General features: G+C 41.2%; 1 protein-coding gene across 4 annotated transcripts in view; it reads left to right on the top strand.

The window, feature by feature from the left end:
* Nucleotides 1–393: 393 nt before the first annotated feature.
* Nucleotides 394–12,144, top strand: part of calcrla (calcitonin receptor-like a) — a 29,312-nt gene continuing 17,561 nt past the window's right edge. The window contains exons 1-4 of one of the 4 annotated variants that reach the window (XM_061841784.1): nucleotides 396–585; nucleotides 6,037–6,115; nucleotides 6,339–6,460; nucleotides 6,913–6,938. The gene's annotated coding sequence lies outside the window, so the exon portion shown is untranslated. Of the gene's footprint in view, nucleotides 586–6,036; nucleotides 6,116–6,338; nucleotides 6,461–6,912; nucleotides 6,939–12,144 lie in introns of all 4 variants that reach the window. The other 3 variants (XM_061841785.1, XM_061841786.1, XM_061841787.1) reach the window with 3 other exon arrangements.

Here is a 12,144-nt window from a genome sequence, read left to right as displayed (position 1 = left end):
TACCCCGAACAGATTCAAGCTGTACTGGGACAGCAAAGCCTCATCCATGTTGTCCAGCGGGTACGGAGAGTACCACCTGATACAAAGAGTCATTCTGATTCTGCAAAGTGTTTTAAATTTGTTACAGTGTAATAACCGCAAAATAGTGTTATGATCGTTTGGTGACTTCTAATGTGAACCTCGAGTGTGCCCTTTAACTCTCTTGTTAAGGCGTATATCAAAAATTAATTATGAGTCACTGTAACCCGATGCTTGCTTCACCACACAAATATACAAATAAACTTCATTTGAGAAAGCAATCAACATTTCAATCCACATTCAAAGCATCGCGGAAGTTATTTTATGAATGAGCACAACCTACGGTCTAGTGCACGTTCACGCAACTGGCTAGCGCGCATGCACGCGGCAGCCGCAAACTCGCTGTGACGTCACAGGAAGCGGTGGGCTGCTTCCCAACGCCAACCTGACAGCGGCAGCAGCGGCAGTTAATCGGACTTCGCAGCACTCATATGCGTGCATTTTGTCTGTTCGCGACACCGGTTTTACAACCCGATCCCATTCCCACTTTGGACGGAACCCTTCCCGGTAAGACTGCACAGGAGTGAATGGCGTGTGTGTTTTTTTTTTTTCTTTTTTTTTTCACGCAGCGGCAGCAGCATCGCCGGTGATGCGAAGCGGAATGAATGCGCGGTCGCAGTTTGTTCAGCAGTGCGTGTTTGGTGCGTAACGCGTAGATGTCTGCCACCAGCCCGCCCTGCCTCGATCCATTAGCGACCGCGTCAACGTCTAATGATAACACGGACGCGTTCAGAACGCACATCTGGGTTTACGCTCGCTATGCGCTGCATCTCGCTTGCATCGGTGTCTCGTCTCGACCTCGCGCCGGTTGGCTGGGAAATATTCCACTTGCTGGGTATTTTGTGTTACGGTGTTACTCGTGCACACTTTTGAGCTCGCGCTTAATTGCAGCCTCACTACACTGCATTTATTTTGGAGGAGGCACGTCAATGTAGTGGTTTTCAAACTGGAGCCCGCGAGCTGTTGCTTCGGGGGTCTGCAAAGTAGATTATGCAATAAATTGCTTTATTGGCGCGCTGCACGGTCGCCGTAATCTATACGATACGAGTAATGATCAAACGACTCCTCCCAAACATCACGTAAAACTCACATCACATTATTAGACCACGTTAGGTTTTACAGACAGTCTTGTATAATGCAAGTCAAACGCAAGCTAAAGGACATGAATATTTTTTATATATATTTATATTCTGCACGTTTTCTGCCAAGACAGACACAAAACGGATACATTATTTATTTATTTATTTGTTTATGACAGTAATTTTTTAACAATATAGGTTTCGTCCCGAAAATAACTGATTAAAGTCAGGCACATTGTGGAATGTTTTGTTTCGATCTTGCAAGCATAACATTTTTTTGGGTTGCTTGTGGTGAATAAAGGTCTTGGAGTATTTGGTGTACTTAAGTTGTGAAATACATTTTCTGATATTTCATGTACCTATGGATGAAAAAGTAAAATAGAAGGTGCTGTTAGAATTTTGATAATGTTGATTTATTTTTGTTGGTGGCATGGCCAGGCCTGTGCAGTCGTCACCTGTGCCTCATTGTCGCTAATAATGCCATCCATTTAAGGCTTGAGTGTTGTCTTGTTAGTGGCCAAATTGTTGTTTGAGACTGCATTGTGCGAGCGTCTTGTTGGTGTATTGCCTTCGTTACCGTGTCCCAGCGTTCCAGTCTTGTTTTGTTCATATTCTAAGGTTTTGCCTTGTAGTTATCCGACCAGGTTTCACCATTTTCTTTTTTACTTTACCTTTTTGCAACATGTTTTTGTGATTTTGACTTTTTGGACTGCTGACCTGTGTATGACCTCTGCTACCCTGGAACATCATGTCACTGCCTTGGAGTCCTGCATTTGGGTCCAACCCCACGTCCCATGCTCGTGACACATTTAATGTTATTTTTATCATATATTTATTATAGTCCTGTTATATGGCTGGTGCAGACATATTTTTAATGAACTCCCTCTGGAATTATCCTGAGCCCACATCGGGTATGGGTAGAGGTATGCAGCACGATTCTTCCACTCAGTCTATTGCAATTCAGGCAATATGTGAAACTTTTTTTTTATAATAACTAAGTTGGTTAGGGGAAATAAAAATATACATTTCATGGATCAAATGTAATGGAGTAAAAGTAATTAACCAGCTAAAGTACAAGTTTAAAAAAAGATAAATGACAACCAAATGAATTTTTATGCATGCACATTAACATCGATCTCATCTCCTACCGGTGACAAGAACACAGGAAGGTTGTCTTTACTGATAAGCGCGTGACAAGCTAGTACACAAGGTTGCATATTGCAGTTTTGGTCTACTTCTCAAAAAAGCACCAGAGCTTGGTGGTTGGATATCATTTTTTTTCATGACCCACCAAACAAAACAAAGCTAATTTGTTCTACAGTTTCAATTTCATATGCAAGGCAAAGCAATGTGCTGTACATGATTAAATGCATTAAAAAAAATAAAACAGCTTATAATCACAGTGGTGCCTTGAGATATGAGTGATCTGCAGGTTTTGGGCATACCAGTTGATTTTGTGCTTTGAGTTATGAGCTCAACATTTTACAGATGAGCCATTCTTCAGAAAAATAGGCTTCAACTGTTTAACGCCACTGCCAGTTAATGTTTCCTGTCAAAATAACACATAACGGTACACAACTGTAGCAATAAATATTAATTCAGACATATTGTATGTTATTTCATACCGTGCGTTCTGTATATACCTATATAGCCTGATATTTATTTCAAATTTGTGGCAAAAGGGGGAGGACCATGGTTGTGCCAGCCCACACTGCTCGGAGGAAGAAAATGGCTGTGGTGTTTATTAATAACATTAAGAACAATCTAAACATTCTAGCATGCTAAATATATCCAAGTGCACCTATAAAGAACAAGTCTGGCACATTATCCTCGTTTGTGAAGTTCCCGTTACAAAAGAGCATATTAATATAGCAGAGGATAGGTTCCCCAGAAACAAAAATAGGTGAATTTGTAAATAGCGAGCCGCAAATAGTCAGAGTTCACTCTACAGTAATAACGATTTGATATGCCGTTGCGGGTTATCGTTAAACCGTTTCATCCCTACAGTGTAGCAGACCGCACATGCACACATTATTAATGGATTTTTGGTGCAGGAATGCGGGGCCGTTTGAAGCAGAATGTCAAACAGTGACGGCACTCACCAGGCTTTGATGTAAGCCACGGTCACGGTTTGCTAAATCATCTGCGCCGTTACATAAGCTGCAGATTTGGACACGCTGGAAGTTTGTGGGCTGCCAAGTGTGGAGCGAATCCATGTTGAGTGATGCTGATTATGTTGAAGTCCGAGAGGAGGGCGTGGTGATGATGTTGATGATGATTGTCACAGAGTCAATTTGGGTGTTTATTTCGAAGTAACCCTGAAGATTGTTTTGGTGATGTGTAATTTCACATTATTGAGTATTCATTCATACCATCTCAAAAAGAAAACAACCAGACGGGTAAATGGATGGCATAAGAGAAGAGTGAAAGTAGAAAGTGCATAAAAGTCCCCTTTCGCCAAATCAGCGTACATCTGGCGTATTCTGTATGCAGCCTGGACATAATGATAACTTGAAGTTATTATTGTTCAATTTTGCCATACAATTTTCTTGTGCAATGTTTTGGGTTAAATTTATGGCATGCTTGACAAAATAAACGAGCGCTGTTGTACCGAAACGTTGAGTCTGCCAATAAATGTCTTGGGAAGAAGTTGAGCTTTGCACCATTTTTAAACTAATGCGTTTGTTAAATAAAACAAGAGGTTGTTTATATTTTAGAAAAAAATTGTGACAAATTCCACGATTTACACTTTGGGAAACTCCTACTACAGAGTTTTCTCACATGATCCCTAATCCGAGGCATGTATCCGAGACAGAGGGAATGGATGGAAAGTGTGAAGCTTGTCCAGACAGTATGGCGCTAACGTTTGATGATCATTTTGAGAATATACCATGAAAGAGATGATGGAAGAGCCTTTTCATCCTTTAAACTTTGGTCGTTACTTGCAGGGATGTACAAATAATGCTGTGAGTTTACCTGACGGGTGGATAGATTGAAGTAGTAAAATTTTCCAGAAGGAGTTCCTGTGCTGTGTTTGGTGGTTGTCATGACCCGAGTATGAATTAGTTCTCATTTGTCAATAAATACGCTTGCTTTCTAATTGTAACCATTCTGATTTAAAAACATATTGATCAGGTAAGTCTTTACTATTTGTCTGGTTTATGCACATCAGAATTACACAGACACATATGGGATTTAGAAGCGTTCAAAGCTTCCAGCTGGCAGGGATTTTAAATGGGTCTGGGGGACCTCCCTGTGACAACTTCACATGACCTCTACTCAATACACGAGCTGACTATGCAGTGGGAATGCTGAGCAATCCATCACATATCACCCCCCACCACCCTCTGGAAATTTCATACCCAGTGTTTATTGTGCGTGTCCCAAAAACAGCGAGGAATTGTGCTCCAGACAGCGGTCTTGGCAGCGTCGCTCCCAAAGCCCTGGTGATCACTATTGCGTGGCGGATCTCTTCCTAAACGGTGGCATTTGCAATCTGTGTCAGTGCAATCTAATTCACAGCGCAGTAACTGAAAAGAAACATTGCTTGAATTGCCATTACTAATGTTTTATGCTAGCCATCATGCACTCTTACCCGTAAGCAAAAGCTTCACTCATAAATCTATATGCGATGATTCTCATATTCCATTAGCTCCCATAAATATTTTAGGTACAATGGTCTCTAGTTTATCACCACATCCTTTATTCCAAATTCCTGAAGGCTTGTAAACAATAAATATAACTCATTGCCCGTCACTTGTTTTCAAAGAAGTGTCCCATATTGCCAACAGGTTTTAGAGCATCCATCCATACATTTTCTTTTTGCCGCTTATCCTCACAAGAGTTGCGGGAAGTGCTGGAGCCTATCCCAGCTGTCAACGGGCAGGAGGCGGGGTACACCCTGAACTGGTTGCCAGCCAATCACAGGGCACATAGAGACAAACAGCCGCACTCACAATCACACCTAGGGGCAATTTAGAGTGTCCAATTAATGGTGCATGTTTTTGGGATTTGGGAGGAAACCGGAGTGCCCAGAGACAACCCACGCAGGCACGGGGAGAACATGCAAACTCCACACAGGCGGGGCCAGGAATGAACCCTGGTCTTCAGAACTGTGAGGCCAACCCTTTACCAGCTGTGACACAGTGCCGCCTGTTTTAGCGCATTTTGATTGATTTATCAAGACCCACAGACCGAGACAGACATAGCCGGCGGGGCGGGGAGGGTTTCTCTTTTTACCCATTGTGGACCTTTTTAACTTATTTGTCCCTGTGTGCAGTAAAAAGGCCCCTCGGAGCAGCGAAATGTGCCCTTGGACTGCAAAAGTGCCTGTGAAAATGTTGGAATTTGAAATTCACTGACAAGCTGGGCATGACCCTCTTCTACGCCTACTTGACAAATATATATGTCGGTTGCAGCAAAGTTTTGGATTCTGGCTGATAAATTGAAACATCCGTCACAATGAATGAGTTAACAAAGTAGCTGGCAACAATCGTTTTTTTTACTGTCCATCAACGACATTTAGGTTGCACTTTTGTGTTGCAACCCAGGTTAAAAAAAATTATTCAATATCTTCGGGCTCAAGTTATCATATTACATAAAAGAGCAATGTACTTTTGTATCAATGTTAAAATTCCATCCTCGAGCTGCGGATTCAGTTTCTACATCCTTTTGAGGTGATATTTCCTCTCATACATTATGAAGGGCCGTGTTAATTTGGGCACACAAAGCGCTTAAACGGGAGCTGTCACAGGCGAGGGGAGCTTTGTCTGTGCACACTGGTGGACAGTGGAAAGAGGCCGTCCACTCTCTAAGGGTGTTCTGTGTTTGTGAGAGCTAAACAAAGCACCTGGCTTGACACGAGCTTCCTGATTTACAGTGTGGGAGGGGTCACCTGGCATCCAGCGCATGTAGAGGAAACAGTCCCCGGAGGCTCCGAGTGTGTCTGTCCTCCAAAGGTGAACTTGTGGTGCTGCTTTGTCATGTCGTGTTTGCGTGCTGGAAATTATTTGCATTCGCCGGCGGCCACACATGATAGGCAAAATGTACTGTATGGAAATGTTAGACTGGTCGTGCATCATCCATCTAGATGTGTGAAATAAATACACGTTATTACATTGTTTATAAATACACCACTTTTGCAGCACTCTTTTTTTTTTTTTTTTTTTTTTTTTTTTAAAGGGCAAGTTGAAATTTAGTGGGCCTTTAGCGCACCTTCACTGTAGTACAACCTTGTGCTGCAACATGTCAGCCGGCACCAAGCCATAGAGGATGGAGACGTATTCTTGTTAAGAGAAGAAGAGGTACTGAACATCCCTATCCCTATAGAAACAGTAATAGTGAGTTATTACTATGTTATTATTACAAAATTCTACACGTGTCAAAGACTCTTTGTATAGTTGCGACTATGGCCAAAATAATATCCACAATAATTTTGATCAACATTATAATCACAGTTGTTAGTCACAATTATTTTTAATGTTGGAGAAAAAAAAACATTATTGTAATAGCACTAGTTTTCAACAAATAGTATGAAACAGTTTTCATCGCAAAATGAATCTTTCAATCAGAGTAAATGCTGAATAAAAAAATAAAAATTATGCAAAAAAATTCTACTTTACCAAGGGCTAACTGAATAACTATGCAAGTACAAAGTACAGTCATGAATTCCAACTTAAAGGAAGAAAATGCAGTGAATGCTTTTGTAATTTCTCTCGCTATCAACTGAAGTTTTGTTTGTTTGTTTTTTTTACAGCCATCAGGCCAGCTGAGAAGTTAAAGGGAGCCGCTACAACGATTGCTAATGTCTTACTATGAGATGCCACCTCCCTGTCAATGTCCTGAGAGAGTCAACTTCAAGATAAAAGCTTCATTTATAATTACATTGGAAATCAATACTATTTTAAGGTTTTATTTTGAAGTTGGCCACGAAGCACGGTACCGGCCATGAATCAAGCTTTAAAGATACCTTTACCCACTGGCGGTTGGTTAAATTGTGGCACTGCTGGAATTGAAGGACTTGTCATACACAGCATTGCCCGCATATTCAGTACAAAAAAATTGCATACGACCAGGCTCAATTAATCATGGGAGCAAAAATCACAATTTCATTTAAAATTATAATTAAATAACAATTGGAGCCTTAAATATCTTTGCTATCAACCATGGCTAAACATACTTCCTCCCTGACATGCAAAAATGTTGAACGGTTATGTATCATTTCATCATACTTCCTTAATACTAATTGCTACTTTCCTATTAGTCAGGTCCTTTGCGCCAACCTGTGATATCTTTGGGTTTTACCGAAAGAGTACAAAAATGCACCTGCAAGCTAGGGATTCAACATTTCTAGCCCATAAATATAAAACAATCAAATGAATAACAGGAAGTAGGGAGGCAACCGGACCACTGTAAACTGAGGAGCGCCTCTATGTGGACTGACAAGTCATTGCCACACCATAAGGAGCTAGCACCAAATAGAACACGACTGCAACAGTTAGCCAGCTAGTGCTAGGGTATTTTGTTCTCTTAAAAGTCGCGACTGTACACAAACCCAAGTTATTATTATGAATATTGCTATGTGTTGCGACTGGCTATTGAGTGACAATCCCCCTTGAAAAGAGTCCAGAACAATAAAATGATCACAAGGGATGTCCCATACCAATTGCATATTCTTCTGGACAAAACTGTACTAGTGTCGTGGCTGGAATCTTACCAATCTGTTTAAGGTAAAAGATTTTTTTTTTTTTTTTATATATACCATTATTTGGAACAGCTATCCTGTAATCTCTACTGCAAAATATCTGCAGTAGAAATCTCAGTTGGGTTCCCAATTAGCTAAGTTAGTCCAGTGTAAAAATATAATTTCCATGCCCGGAGTGCCAGAACCCATTCCAAAGACAAGCCTCTTGGAGAATTAATGGTATTAAATGTTCTGAAGCTGAACAAACAGCATGTCCTGATGAATGTGTCCCACATCTATTGTATATTGAGATCAATTCCATCATTTATTGCAAGAAGTAATAAAGAGAAATTGAGATATTTTTGATCATTTTGTATGAGGCTCTTTTGCATAATAGCAGCACATTTTTGTAGCTTTTGTAATCTACTCCTGTGACCTGGCTATTTACTAATGAGGTGAATAGCTCAGTTGGAGGTCAAATATACTGTAGCACCTGCAGTTTTCATCAATTTCATGAAAGATGAGAATTGCATCAGGTCGGTCAGGTTTGCATTAGCACACGTATTATTTTTTAGAACATTCTCAGGGGGGACTTCTGTCTTCCATAGAGTTTTCATTGTCTGAAAATCCATCTGGTAAAAAAGCCAAACCCCAGTGGTCAGCTGAACTTAACAGATATGAGCAATTGCTTTCCCGAGATTCCAATAAATTAGATAAGGATGTGGAAAATATCCATTTGGAATATCCAGGCCGAAATTCCTTTTCTATTCATTAATTAACAACTAAATGATGCGACCATTACATTCCAGCTAACAGAATCCAGAAACCGTTTGTGAGAAAAACAGATGCTATTGTTGAAAGCTCTCAGTTCGTCCTTGCTTAGTGCTATTGAAGTGCTTGACACACAAAATCCAGTGACCTGTGAAAAGATTGGCTCAAACAGTGGATCAAATTAGTGGAATTAACCATGTTTTCCCAGCGGACTGCACGACATGCTTTTGGTTAGATATACTTAGCAGGTTAAGCAATTTTAAAATAGTCAATATGTCCCTAAAACCACATGAAAACGTTTATTAGTGGCCAGGAGATTTACACGTAGCTTTGCAGGTGCAGTGCACGGCGGAGCTGGGTTTATTTTTAACCAGTGTATTTTTATCAAGCCATTTGTACAATTTTTCCCTTGCGCAGATGAGAGGCCCCTGGAACAGGATCCCTTTGCTATGATAAAACCCTGGTGCTCTTAAACCCTCCAAAGTCAACTCAAGATACAGAATACAGAAATATATTTGGGAAATCTACAACTGCAAGAAGTGGCACAATTGCTGTTGAAGTGCATGTTAATCATCCTGGTTTTGCAGCTTTTTTCTTTTTTTTTGGGGGGGGGTGGGGGGACAGTGAGAGGCAAAGTGATATTGTCATAATTGCGTAATGTTTTTGATAATCGTTTATTAAATTGCAAAAGTGCACCGTCTGTGAATTTGTTCTTAAGCGATTTTGTGAACCATTGGTTCAATAGAACTAACTCACTTATACAAACCTTGAGCATTATCACTATGCTTGAGACAAAGTCATTTAGGTTACGAACAAGTGTTTTGGCCGTTCCCTCTTTGAGTACTTCTCACAAGCACAATGAATCCATTTTAATTAAAATGCAACATTTAAGTCCATCAAAACCACCCATCTATCCATTCTCCAAGGAGCTAATCCTTACAAGGGGTCGTGGCAGTGCTGCGGCATATCCCAACTGATTTCAAGCAATAGGTAGACTACACACTGAACTGGTAGCTAGTCAGTCGCAGGGCACATCCATTAAAACCACACCAGCTAAATTAGAAAATGTGGCAACATTTAACTTGAGCTGTGGCTCTGGGGTAGGTGACCAACTCACAGTGATGTCACATGACTGTCCCAGCGCCACAGCTTTCTGCGATATGAAGGGAGACACACGAGACCGTATGCGATCAAGTTCTGTAAATCTGATTCATGATCTCACTAGGCTTTACACGTTCATGATTTTTGGGACTAATGACTGAATACCGATCAGTGAGTTTAATACAAAAAACCGTAACCGATCATGGATCTGATCACAAGATGGAACGATGTTCGCTGGATAATTGTCTATTTTCAAAAGTATTCTCTGGCATTTAGAGAAAAAGGTAAAACATTAATGACCTCTAGAGGCATTCGAAGATTGGCGACTGAAGTTTAAAGGTCAAGTGTCATCCCGATAAAAGCATTCTAAAATAGATATTGTAATGAAAAATACATATAACATTATTCACTTCAATGTCTATATGAAAAAAATAAATGTGAGCGGAGAGCGCCTCATCCTTGCGCAAAGTTGCAAAACTGTCCGTGACGTCACCCGAACATTCGCGATGAAAACATGCGGTGAACCCTACTTTGGGAGACGAGCACGTCGGTTCTGACACGGAAGCTCTTGTCGAAAACGAGAACACAATACAACTGAGAGAAGTTACCGGCCCAATATTACACTATTGTTTCGAGCCATATTCAGATGATATGCATCACAGCCAAACCACCTCCCCGTCCGATCCACTTCCGCGAAGGAGATGAGCCATCACGGCTCATCGCAGCCGGCCGGTTGTTTATCACCGTGTGGAGCCGTGCTGCTTTAGGGGGTTGTTCATCGCGGCCGAAGTACGCGATGAACAACACTGTCGAGCCGGGGAGCTTTACTGCATTGTCGTCGCACGCGGCTGAGTGACGCATTGTCAGTTGCGTTCTTCAGAGCCGCCGCTGTCCGCGAACCCGAAGCCCAGCCTTCGCTGGTGAAGCGACGCAGCAGCCCGATGCCGACCGACATGCACATTGACGCATTTAGTACGCGGATCTTTTGTTACGTTATGAGAGACCGATTACGTGGTCCGCCCCAAACTATTATTTTTTTTTCGTAGCTGTATACACACCTACCTGTCATTTGGAACCCAAGAAGCCCTCGTCCTCTGCACCCGTGAAATCCATTTTTCAAGACGAACTGTGTCTCTTGCAAACTTATGAAGGGTAAATCAATTCTGCCGAGTGTTCAAGCAATGTCCAGCAATGCAACGAGTCAGCATTTTGGCTAACACGAAGGAACAACGAGCTACCTTCCCAGAGGTAAAACTAATGGAAACAAATTAGTCCACTTGGGGGCGCTTCTGTCCTTTACATCACTTCCTGCTTCTTCTTGAAAACAAATCCCTCAAGAGGATTTTCATGGGGGGGAGTTACAAAAAGCTGTATACATAAACATTACAACGTGGCAGAAATAATAGGTGCTAACTAAGTGTAAATAAATTGCTTTTTTGTAATGCGGTTACTTCACACATACCGAGAGTTTAGACCATGATTGAACTGAACAATGGGATGTTTACATACAATCGTTTGCGCTAGCACTAGCTTCCAAGGCCACGGAGTGTTTTGTTGCCTGCTTGCGCGCTGTGAATGAACATCCTCCATCGATAACCACCTCATAACCCTGCCTCACCCCCCTCCCACACACACACACTGTCTAGTTGCCTGATCTGTTGTTGCTGTCCTCACCATGGTAATATGAAAATACGCCGGCGTTTGATTTGACAAGATAAAACCCCATTGTTCGTAAAAGACAGGATCTGGTGGTATCGGAATACAAGATTTTATTGAAGTATTCTGACATAGTGCAATTTTGTCTTGTACTCTGATCCAGGCATTACGTGTTGTCTGTCTGAGGCACTGCATATTTTTCACCCACAAGATTCAAATAAAACTATTGGCCATCAGATCGTTACAGAATTACATCACTAGACACCCAACAAGGCTAAAAATAAACTACAGTAGCATTTGAATCGGTACACGATGGCTACGTGAAATAAATGCGGAGCCGATTAATCGTGTCATTGATTAGATTGGCAAATTATGACATTAGGGCCGATAAGTATATAATGTGAATTGTCATCTGATACCAATCAAGTCGATCAGGTCAGTGTAAAGTCTAGTTTTTACTGGGTGTTGTGATTGTGATTTTCTGTATTCTTTATACAGTGGAACCTTGGTAGAAGGAGAAAGTATTGGTTAGGTAGGGGGTGTCCGATTCAGTTGATATTCCGTGACATTGTTGAGTCCCGGCGGTCTCATTCATTTGGTATCTGTTATGTTGTCTGTTTTATCGCGGTATAGTTTTAGTTTAGGTCGCTGTTAATACAGGACTTATTGTATTTTGGTAGGTTTGGGAGGGCCGCTTGTATCTGGGTTTTCTGGTAAAAAAAAAAAAAAAAAAAAAAAACTTCAGAAATAGTTATCAGGAGCTAGTGCCTTAGTTCC

This window comes from Syngnathoides biaculeatus, chromosome 14, assembly GCF_019802595.1.
Source record: "Syngnathoides biaculeatus isolate LvHL_M chromosome 14, ASM1980259v1, whole genome shotgun sequence".
Taxonomy (NCBI): domain Eukaryota; kingdom Metazoa; phylum Chordata; class Actinopteri; order Syngnathiformes; family Syngnathidae; genus Syngnathoides; species Syngnathoides biaculeatus.
The sequence above is the reverse complement of the archived record's forward strand: the minus strand, read 5'-3'. Positions and strand labels throughout refer to the sequence as shown.